Raw genomic sequence first — 9010 nt, 5'->3', positions numbered from 1 at the left:
GCTAAAATATCCCCGAATTTTTCTACTGAAAGACCCCTGGATAAAAGACTTCCATTCATGATTACAAACCAGCAGTGATTGGCCTGCCTGAGAGGCTGAATTGATGTTATTCATTTTTGTTTGTTGTCTGCAGTGGTACTTCACTGTCCACCATAAAAAGGAGTGAGGAGTTAATCTGAATTTGGCTGATTTATGTAATGATGCATAAGTATTAAAATGGTCAAAGTTTTGTTTTTACTCTCTAGCATGGATTTTTTTATTCTAGATGGAAAGAGCGGGAACAGGGCAACATATTTGTATACCGAGAGGCCAATCTCCTTTTGAAATGCCCATCACCTGGGGGTTGGGCAGCATCTGAATTGTTCCAGTTGAAGCCTGGAATGGAACTAAGCCTGTCTGTTTCATTGGACATTTTCCCAGCTAGCACCAGGTGTCACCAGTTGTAAAACATGCCCACAACACAACCAGAATTACCCAGGTTATAATCTTAATGGGAGTACATTAAATAATTATATTTTTCTGAAACACGAGCCTTTCCTTAAAAAAAAAAAAAAGGAGCAATTTATGAGTCACTCGCTTGCATTTTATAGGACTTTTTTTTTTTTTTTTAATTTAGGGGAGGGGGAGGGAGAGAGATTAAGCAGGCTCCATGCCCAGCCTGGAGCCCCACATGAGGCTCCATCTCAGACCCTGAGATCATGACCTGAGCTAAGATCAAGAGTCAGATGCTTAACTGACTGAGCCACCCAGGCACCTCCCCCTCCCCCCCCCGCCCACTTTCTTTTCAAGTAGGTTCTACACTGGGCATGGCAGGACTTAAACTCACAGCCCTGAGATCAAGACCTGAACTGAGATCAAGAGTCGGATGCTGGGGCGTCTGGGTGGCTCAGTCATTTAAGCGTCTGTCTTTGGCTCAGGTCATGATTCCAAGGTCCTGGGTTCCCTGCTCAGTGGGGGAGTCTGCTTCTCCCTCTGATCCTCCCCCAGCTTGTGCTCAGTCGTGCTTTCTATCTCTCTTTCTCTCAAAGAAATCTTTAAAAAAAAAAAAAGAGTTGGGTGCTTAACCAACTCAGCCATCCAGGTGCCCCCACTCCCTGGCATTTTATATAAAAATCTAATCTTTCAAATGCAACTAAAAGTAATTATTTAATAAATTAATTGGGAGGGAAATTGCTAATTTTTCTATAAGGCAAATAGTCTGTTACTTTATCAAATAAATGCATGAAAACACTTTGAAAACTAAAACATATATGTTTATGATGGAATTTTAAGTAGATTTTCCATAGAGTTGGCTGTCAAAATGGGATAACATTTTAGCACAAATGTGGTTGCTTATTTTATACATATATCCTAAAATATTTTTAAACAAATTCTGAGTTTTAGTTATATTTGTTAGCAACAGTGGGAATAATAGTACTCTCTGGAAAAGTTTCATGTGAAATCTATACTCCTAAGAAAATAAAGACTTGGCTGAGTATTTTATAGGCATAAGAAATGTTTCATGACTATTTGAGTTATGAATTAAAGAGCATGGTGGTTTTTTTTAAGGTTTTATTTATTCGTTTGAGACAGAGACAGAGAGCATAAGCAGCGGGAGAGAGAGGGAGAGGGAGAAGCAGACTATCTGCTGCGCTGGGAGCCTGACATGGGGCTCGATCCCAGGACCTGTGATCATGACCCCAGCCAAAGGCAGACACTTAACCATCTGAGCCACACAGGTTCCCCTAAAGAGTATGTTTTTACTGGGTTTTTAACCACCGGTTTTTGCCTATTTGTTCCTTATTTCTTTAATAACAATTACATTTGTGAGTTATTGATGAATTCTGTAGAAAACAACTTCTTAAAACTGAGAAGAATGGTTTCCATTTGGTAGTCACAAAGATGTTTTAAACTTAATTTTTCCCCTCAAGTTAAGTTAATTTGGGGGACATGTATAAGTATGTGATCAAATTAACAGCAAAGTCATTCATTCTTTGGTATTTGATATTCCTAGCTACTATATACAAGAAACATATTAGAATGAAATCTGACATTACCATGGTGGTCTTTCCTTCATAGGCATTTTGAGGGAGGCTCATTCCCCTCAGTTTGCAAGCATCTGTCAGTGTTAAAGAATATTTTGTCTCTATTTAGATCAGAGCACCCATGATCTGCACAGCCAAGTAATCAAAGAACAGGCCAAGACTTCAAGAGTAATGGAACCTACAATCAGAAGTATTCTAGTGGACTGTGAACAAATAAATCAGAAAGGAAGAATACTAATGGGTTCTTCTCCTGGAAGAGTTATCTTCAGGGTTACTGAGGTCTTCTCAGTAAGCTTTATTACGAAGTTTACTCTCTCCCAGTAAAGAGAAGGGAAACTAGACATAAGGACCTGATTGTGTGAGTTTAACTGGCCAGGCCACAGCAAACCAAAACACCCTTCAGAGCCAGCGCCAGTGCCCTAGGATTTAGCTCTTACGTGGGGAAGAATCTGTGCCTCTCGCAAAGGGTGAGCTGCTAACTTACTTGTATTCTGAGAACATAACAAAAAGGGCATCTATATACAACAGATTGAAAATTTCTATAGATATTTATTTTATAAATAAAGTTTTCTTCCTGCTTAGTGTTATCTATTAACCTCTTATTACTGAGGATAGAGCCGAGAACTAAAAGCCCTATCACTGGGATGTCTGGGTGGCTCAGATGGTTAAGCATCTGCCTTTGGCTTAGGTCATGATCTCAGGGTCCTGGGATCGAGCCCCACATCAGGCTCCCTGCTCAGCGGGGAGCCTGCTTCTCCCTCTCCCCCTGCTTGTGCGCTTGTGTGCATTCTCCCTCTCTCTCTCAGATAAATAAATAAAAATCTTAAAATTTTTTTATTATGTTAATCACCATACATTACATCATTAGTTTTTGATGTAGTGTTCCGTGATTCATTGTTTGCATACAACACCCAGTGCTCCATGCGGTATGTGCCTCAGTTTGTTTCTCAGAGTCCATAGTCTCTCATGGTTCGTCTCCCCCTCCGATTTACCCCCCTTCATTCCTCCCCTTTTTTTTTAATAAAAAAATTTTTAAATTGAGATATAATTCACATAAAATTTACCAAAATTTATCATCTTAAAGTGCACAGTTCAGTAGTCTTTAGTATACCCACTATGTTGTGCAATCATACTAATTCCAGAGCATTTTCATGAACCCCCCCACCCTGGAAAAGAAAATCTGTCCTTATCAGCAATCAGTCCCAATTTCCCCTTTCTCTCATCCCCTGGCAACTTCCAATCTACTGTCTGTCTTTGGCAGTGCCTATTCTTGACATTTCATATCAATGATATCATATAGTATGTATCCTTTGGTGTTTGCCTTCTTAGGATAATGTTTTCTTTTTTTGTTTTATTTTGTTTTGTTTCTTTTCGTTTTTAGGATAATGTTTCCAAGATTCACTAATGCAGCATGTAACAGTATATCATTCCTTTTTATGGCTGAATAGCAATCCATTGTATGGATATGCCACATTTTGTTTATCCATTCATGAATTGATGGACATGTGGGTTATTTCCACTTTTTGGCTATTATGAACATCTGTGTATAAGTTTTTGTGTGAATGTTTTCAATTCTCTTGGGTACATGCCTACGAGTGGAATTTCAAGGTCACATGATAATTCTGTTTAACTTTTAACAGCAGCTATATCATCTTACATTCCCATCAGGAGTGTGTGAGCGTCAGCTCATCAACATTTGTTATTGTCTGTCTCTTTTTGGATTATAGCCATCCTAGCAGATGAGGTAGTATCTCATTGCAGTTTTTTTTTTAAGATTTTATTTATTTGAGAATAAGAGAGTGAAAGAGAGAGAGCACAAGACCGGGGAGAGTCAGAGGGAGAAGCAGACTCCCCACTGAGCAGGGAGCCTGATGTGGGGCTTAATCCCCAGAATCCAGAATCATGGCCTGAGCCAAAGGCAGATGCTTAACTGACTGAGCCACCCAGGTGCCCCTCTCATTGCAGTTTTAGGTCACATTTCCCTAATGACTAATGACATTGAGTATTTTTTCATGTGTTTATTGGCCATTTGTGCATCATCTTTGGAGAAATGGCCATTCAAATTCTTTGCCCATTTAAAATTATTTGTCTTTTCAGGGCACCTAAGTGGCTCAGTCATTAAGCGTCTGCCTTCGGCTCAGGTCATGATCCCAGGGTCCTGGGATCGAGCCCCGCATCCAGCTCCCTGCTCTACGGGAAGCCTGCTTCTCCCTCTCCCACTCCCCCTGCTTGTGTTCGTTCTTTCACTGTGTCTCTCTCTGTCAAATAAATAAGTAAAATCTTTAAAAAAAATAAAAAAATTAAAAAAAATAAAATTACTTGTCTTTTCAATGTTGAGTTGTAAGAGTTCTTTATATCTTCTAGATATAAGTCTCTTATCAAATATATGATTTGCAAATATTTTCTCTGACTCTGTGGGTTGTCTTCACTTTCATGATGGTGGTCTTTGCATTACAAAGTTTTTACTTTTGATGAAATCCAATTTATTTTTTTTCCTTTGGTTGTTTGGGATTTAGTTGTCATATCTAAGAAACCATTGCCTAATCCAAAATTGTGTAGATTTACATGTATGGTTTCTTCTAAGAGTTTTAGAGTTTTTAGCTCTTATGGCTATGTCTTGGGTATATTTTGAATTAATATTTGTGTATGATGTGAGGTAGGGATCCAACTTCATTCTTTTGTATCTGAATATCCAGGTGTCCCAGTACCATTTGTTGAGAAAAACTATTTTTTGCTTATTGAGTTGTCTTGGCATTTTTGTTGAAAACTAACTGATCATGAATGTTTGGGGTTTTTTTTGGACTCTTGGTTCTTTTCCTTTGGCTTATGTCTTTCCTTATGCTAATACCACACTGTCTTGATTACTTTAATTATTTAGTAAATTTTGAAGTGTCAATTCACCAGCTTTGTTCTCTTTCAATATTGTTTTGGCTATTTGGGGTTCCCTTGAGTTTCCATATGAATTTTGGGAACAGCTTATGCATTTCTGCAAAAAAAAAAAAAAAAGGCTGCTGGAATTTTGATAGGAATTGCTTTGAATCTGTAGCTGCATTTGGGGAGTACTGCCATCTCAACAATATTATGTCTTCCAATCCATGGACATGGGCTGACTTTCCATTTCTTTAGGTCTTGTTTACTTTCTTTCAACTATGTTTTATAGTTGTAAGTCTTATGTTTCTTTGGTTAAATTTGATCCTTAATATTTTATTCCTTTTGATATTATATGTGGACTTGTTTTCTTAATTTCATTTTCAGATTGTTCATTGCCAGTGGATAGAAATATAACTGATTTTTGTATATTGATAATAATTTGGTTTTTATTGATAGTAAATTGGGTTAGAAATATACCATACCACGAATCAAGGAATGTAGGTAATGTTTACCCATACAAACTGACTAAATGAGCAGAAATTCCAACTTGTTGTTGCTGTTGTTGATAAATTTTTAGCTGGTTATTTTAAGATTATTCCTTTAAGAATTTCATTTTTTTTTTTAATCTAGGTTATGGGTGGTAAGATCATAGAGCACAGCTGGGTAATTTGGCATTTGTGGTCTCCAGTCTTGGGTCTTCCACATGTACTTTTCCTATTTAAGTAAAACACAAAAGGAATAATCCTCAGCACATGGTCTCTCTGTATCATGAGGATACTTTGTATATATTCTTCAATGCATATATATATGTATACATATATATATTTGTTTTTTAAAGATTTTATTTGAGAGAGAGAGCACACAAGCAGGGATAGGGGCAGAGAGGGAGAAGCAGGCTCCCCGCCAAGCAGGGAGCCTGATGTGGGGCTCGATTCCAGGACCCCAAGATCATGACCTGAGCCAGAAGCAGATGCTTTACCAACTGAGCCACTGAGGCACCCCCCTCAACGCATATATTTTAAAGATTAATGATAATGCAGAGAGAGCTAATTTATTCAACAAATTTCTGTGTGCTAGGTCTTGTGCCGAGTGCTAAATACTAAAGGAAACAAAAGTGACTAAATCACAGACCCATCCATCAAGGAGCATATAGTCCATTGAGAAAAGACAGACAATAACATTTTGCCCATTTGAATGTGTACAGTGAGTCTGGCACTGTAGTGACATACCAGTGAGTAAAACAGGCCAGGTTCTTGCTTTAATGGGTCTCACAATATAAAGGAGAATATAATGGCTCTGGTAAAAATATAGAGGGTACGATAGGAGTATAGAGGAAGGGCTTTTAACTTTAAGAGTTAAGGGAAGGCTTCCCCAGGAAGGTGCCCCTTGTGTCTTAATGGACAGGTTGGCTTTTAGAAGGTATAGGAATGGGAGGAATAGCATTTTAGATCAGGAAACTCCTTTGCAAAGGCTAAGAAGTGGGAGACATCATATACTCAGGGAACTGCATGCTAGTACACTGGGGACCCCAAATAAGTATCTGTTGAATGACTGAATTAGTGCTGGGTATAGGGGATGGCTGGGAATGAGGATAGGAAGAGAGCTCATATCAGAAAGGGGCCACACTAAAGAGTCCAAAGGCTATGGAAAGCCTGCTGCATTTATTATATGGCAATTGGACGAGTCTACTTTTGCTGCTCCAGATCCTTTAGACATAGACAAATGGTGTACAAGATATCAGAAGAGAGTTAAAAACCCATTAAGTAGAACAAATTGTTTACAAATAATTTATACGTGAATAATGGATATATATCTGAACCTCATATATTTATATATATATATATATATATATGCAGGATATTGATCTCTATATACATATCTGTAACTATACATAACATCAGTTTTAATCACTGCAAGGCATCTGAGGAAAAAATTTTTTTTGGTCTAATGTAAGACCAAAGGGTATTTTTAAAAATAATCATTTTTGAAAGTATAAAATAGTTTTTCACAAGATAATTCCATATGCATGTAGGTCATTTTTTAAATTCAAGTTAGTGACATTTGACTTCATAAATAGTACACTATAAATAACACCACAGTAAGGGTGCAGGAAGGAGGTAGCTGAGTCAAAATACTAGGAAAGCAGCATGAACATTTCTATTTTGCAGTGGACAGTGTGAAGGTACAATGAAAAAGTTTAGCTTTTGGTGCTTCAATTTATTCAATATTCTTGAAAAAAGGTATTTTTAAAGCTAATCAAGAATTAGGTTCTACTTACAATCTTAGTATTACAGTGGGATGATTAATGGTCAGTCTATTAAGCTGGCTGAACCAAAAACAATAATACAACATTTCCTCCTTTCACTTACCAATTCATTTTTTAAAAATAAATGTAATTTTTTTTTCAAAGTGACAATGTATATGGTTTAAAAGTCAAATGATTACAAGGCTCATAATGATGAACAGAAGTCCCTGCTCCATCTATCATTACTCTGATGCCTGCTTCCCCCAAAAAAGTTGTTGTGCTACTTAATTCCACATTTCTAAAGATCTTATTTCTACTGCCACATCTTAGTTTTTCAGTTTTAGACACTTTGCGCCATTTACTAATTGCTCAATATGTTTCTATTACCTTGTTGAGTATTTATCGTATATATTTAATGCCTATTATATGTTGTCCACATTGCTCCGTGTTGTGTCAGGAGTGGTTAATTATGCCACATTAACAAACTACCACCAAAACCTCAGTGGCCTATGATAATAAGGGTTGACTTCTCATTGACACTGCCTATGCAATGGCAGGTCATTTGAAATTCTGTGCCATGTGTCTTCACTCAGGACTTAGACGGTCAGAGGCGGCCTCTGAACAGTGCCTGTCTTGTGGCAGGGGCAGAGACATGGCTCCTAAGCTTCAGGCTGGAAGTCACATATTCGCTTGTGCTCCTATTTCACTGGCCACTGCAATTCACGATGGGGCAGGGAAGTATACTTCTCCTCCAGGGAGGTAACATCAAATATTCTTAAACCATCACACAGTCCACCACAAATCTTTTGTTTCCCCTGGAGTTTATAGTCCCCTCTTTCTGGGGTTGCTTACTGTTCTCCATACTTGTCACCATTTCATCTCTTCCATCAGAGCTTTGAGATTTTGTTCATAAGATTTGAGCACATTAGGTAATCGATCAGTTCCGTGTTTTTGTTTTTGTGTTTTCTTGGTGACATCCCTTCTGGAGCCCTCCCTCCTCCTGTGTTGAAATGGACTGGTTGCTCTCCAGGCTGTTACACAGGTGTCAACCTGGACCTTTTCTTCAGCTTCATCTCAGGAATTCTCTGTTTTCTCCTTTTGTCGGAGCTCCTGTTTTATTAGGTCCTATGTGTTTCTGTGTCTTGGTTTACACCCTGATCTTGGTGAGGTACCTCCCTCCAGTAGCCACCTGAGCATATGTGAGTTAGAATTTCTGAGTTAGAGGGCACCTGGGTGGCTCAGTTGTTAAGCGTCTGCCTTCAGCTCAGGTCATGATCCCAGGGCCCTGGGATCGAGTCCCACATCGGGCTCCCTGCTCGGCGGGAAGCCTGCTTCTCCCTCTCCCACTCCCCCTGCTTGTGTTCCTGCTCTCGCTGTCTCTCTCTGTCAAATAAATAAAATCTTTAAAAAAAAAAAAAAAGAATTTCTGAGTTAGAATTTTTGAGATTTTTTTTTTCATTTTGACATTTTTTTCTGTTCCCTGCATTAGCTCTATTTCCTCTATTTCTTTTTTTTTTCTTCCTTCCTTCCCTCCTTCCTTCTTTCTTCCTTCCTCCCACATCCCTCTCTGTCCTTCTCTCTCTTTCTTTCTTCTGTTAGTTCATCTGAAGATCTTTCCTGTGAGGTTTCTTCAAATACCTAGAACCTGAATTTGAGAATAGAGCAGGCAGGATATGTCTTGTGATTCAATATGCACAACTTCATTTAATTCTGCTTTTCTGTGGAGTGAGTCACTCCTGTCCTCAGCTCTGCCTGGGGTCCAGATGAGCTCTGACTCAACCTCTTCAGAAAGTAAACATCCTATCTTCTACTGAGGTAAGGCAGCATGGAATGGGGTAGGGATTCGGGGGAAGGAAGGATCCCACTGTTC

The sequence above is a fragment of the Mirounga leonina genome, unplaced genomic scaffold, assembly GCF_011800145.1.
Source record: "Mirounga leonina isolate KUSES-001 unplaced genomic scaffold, KU_Mleo_1.0 Mir_179, whole genome shotgun sequence".
Taxonomy (NCBI): Eukaryota; Metazoa; Chordata; class Mammalia; order Carnivora; family Phocidae; genus Mirounga; species Mirounga leonina.
Note: the sequence above shows the minus strand (reverse complement) of the source record.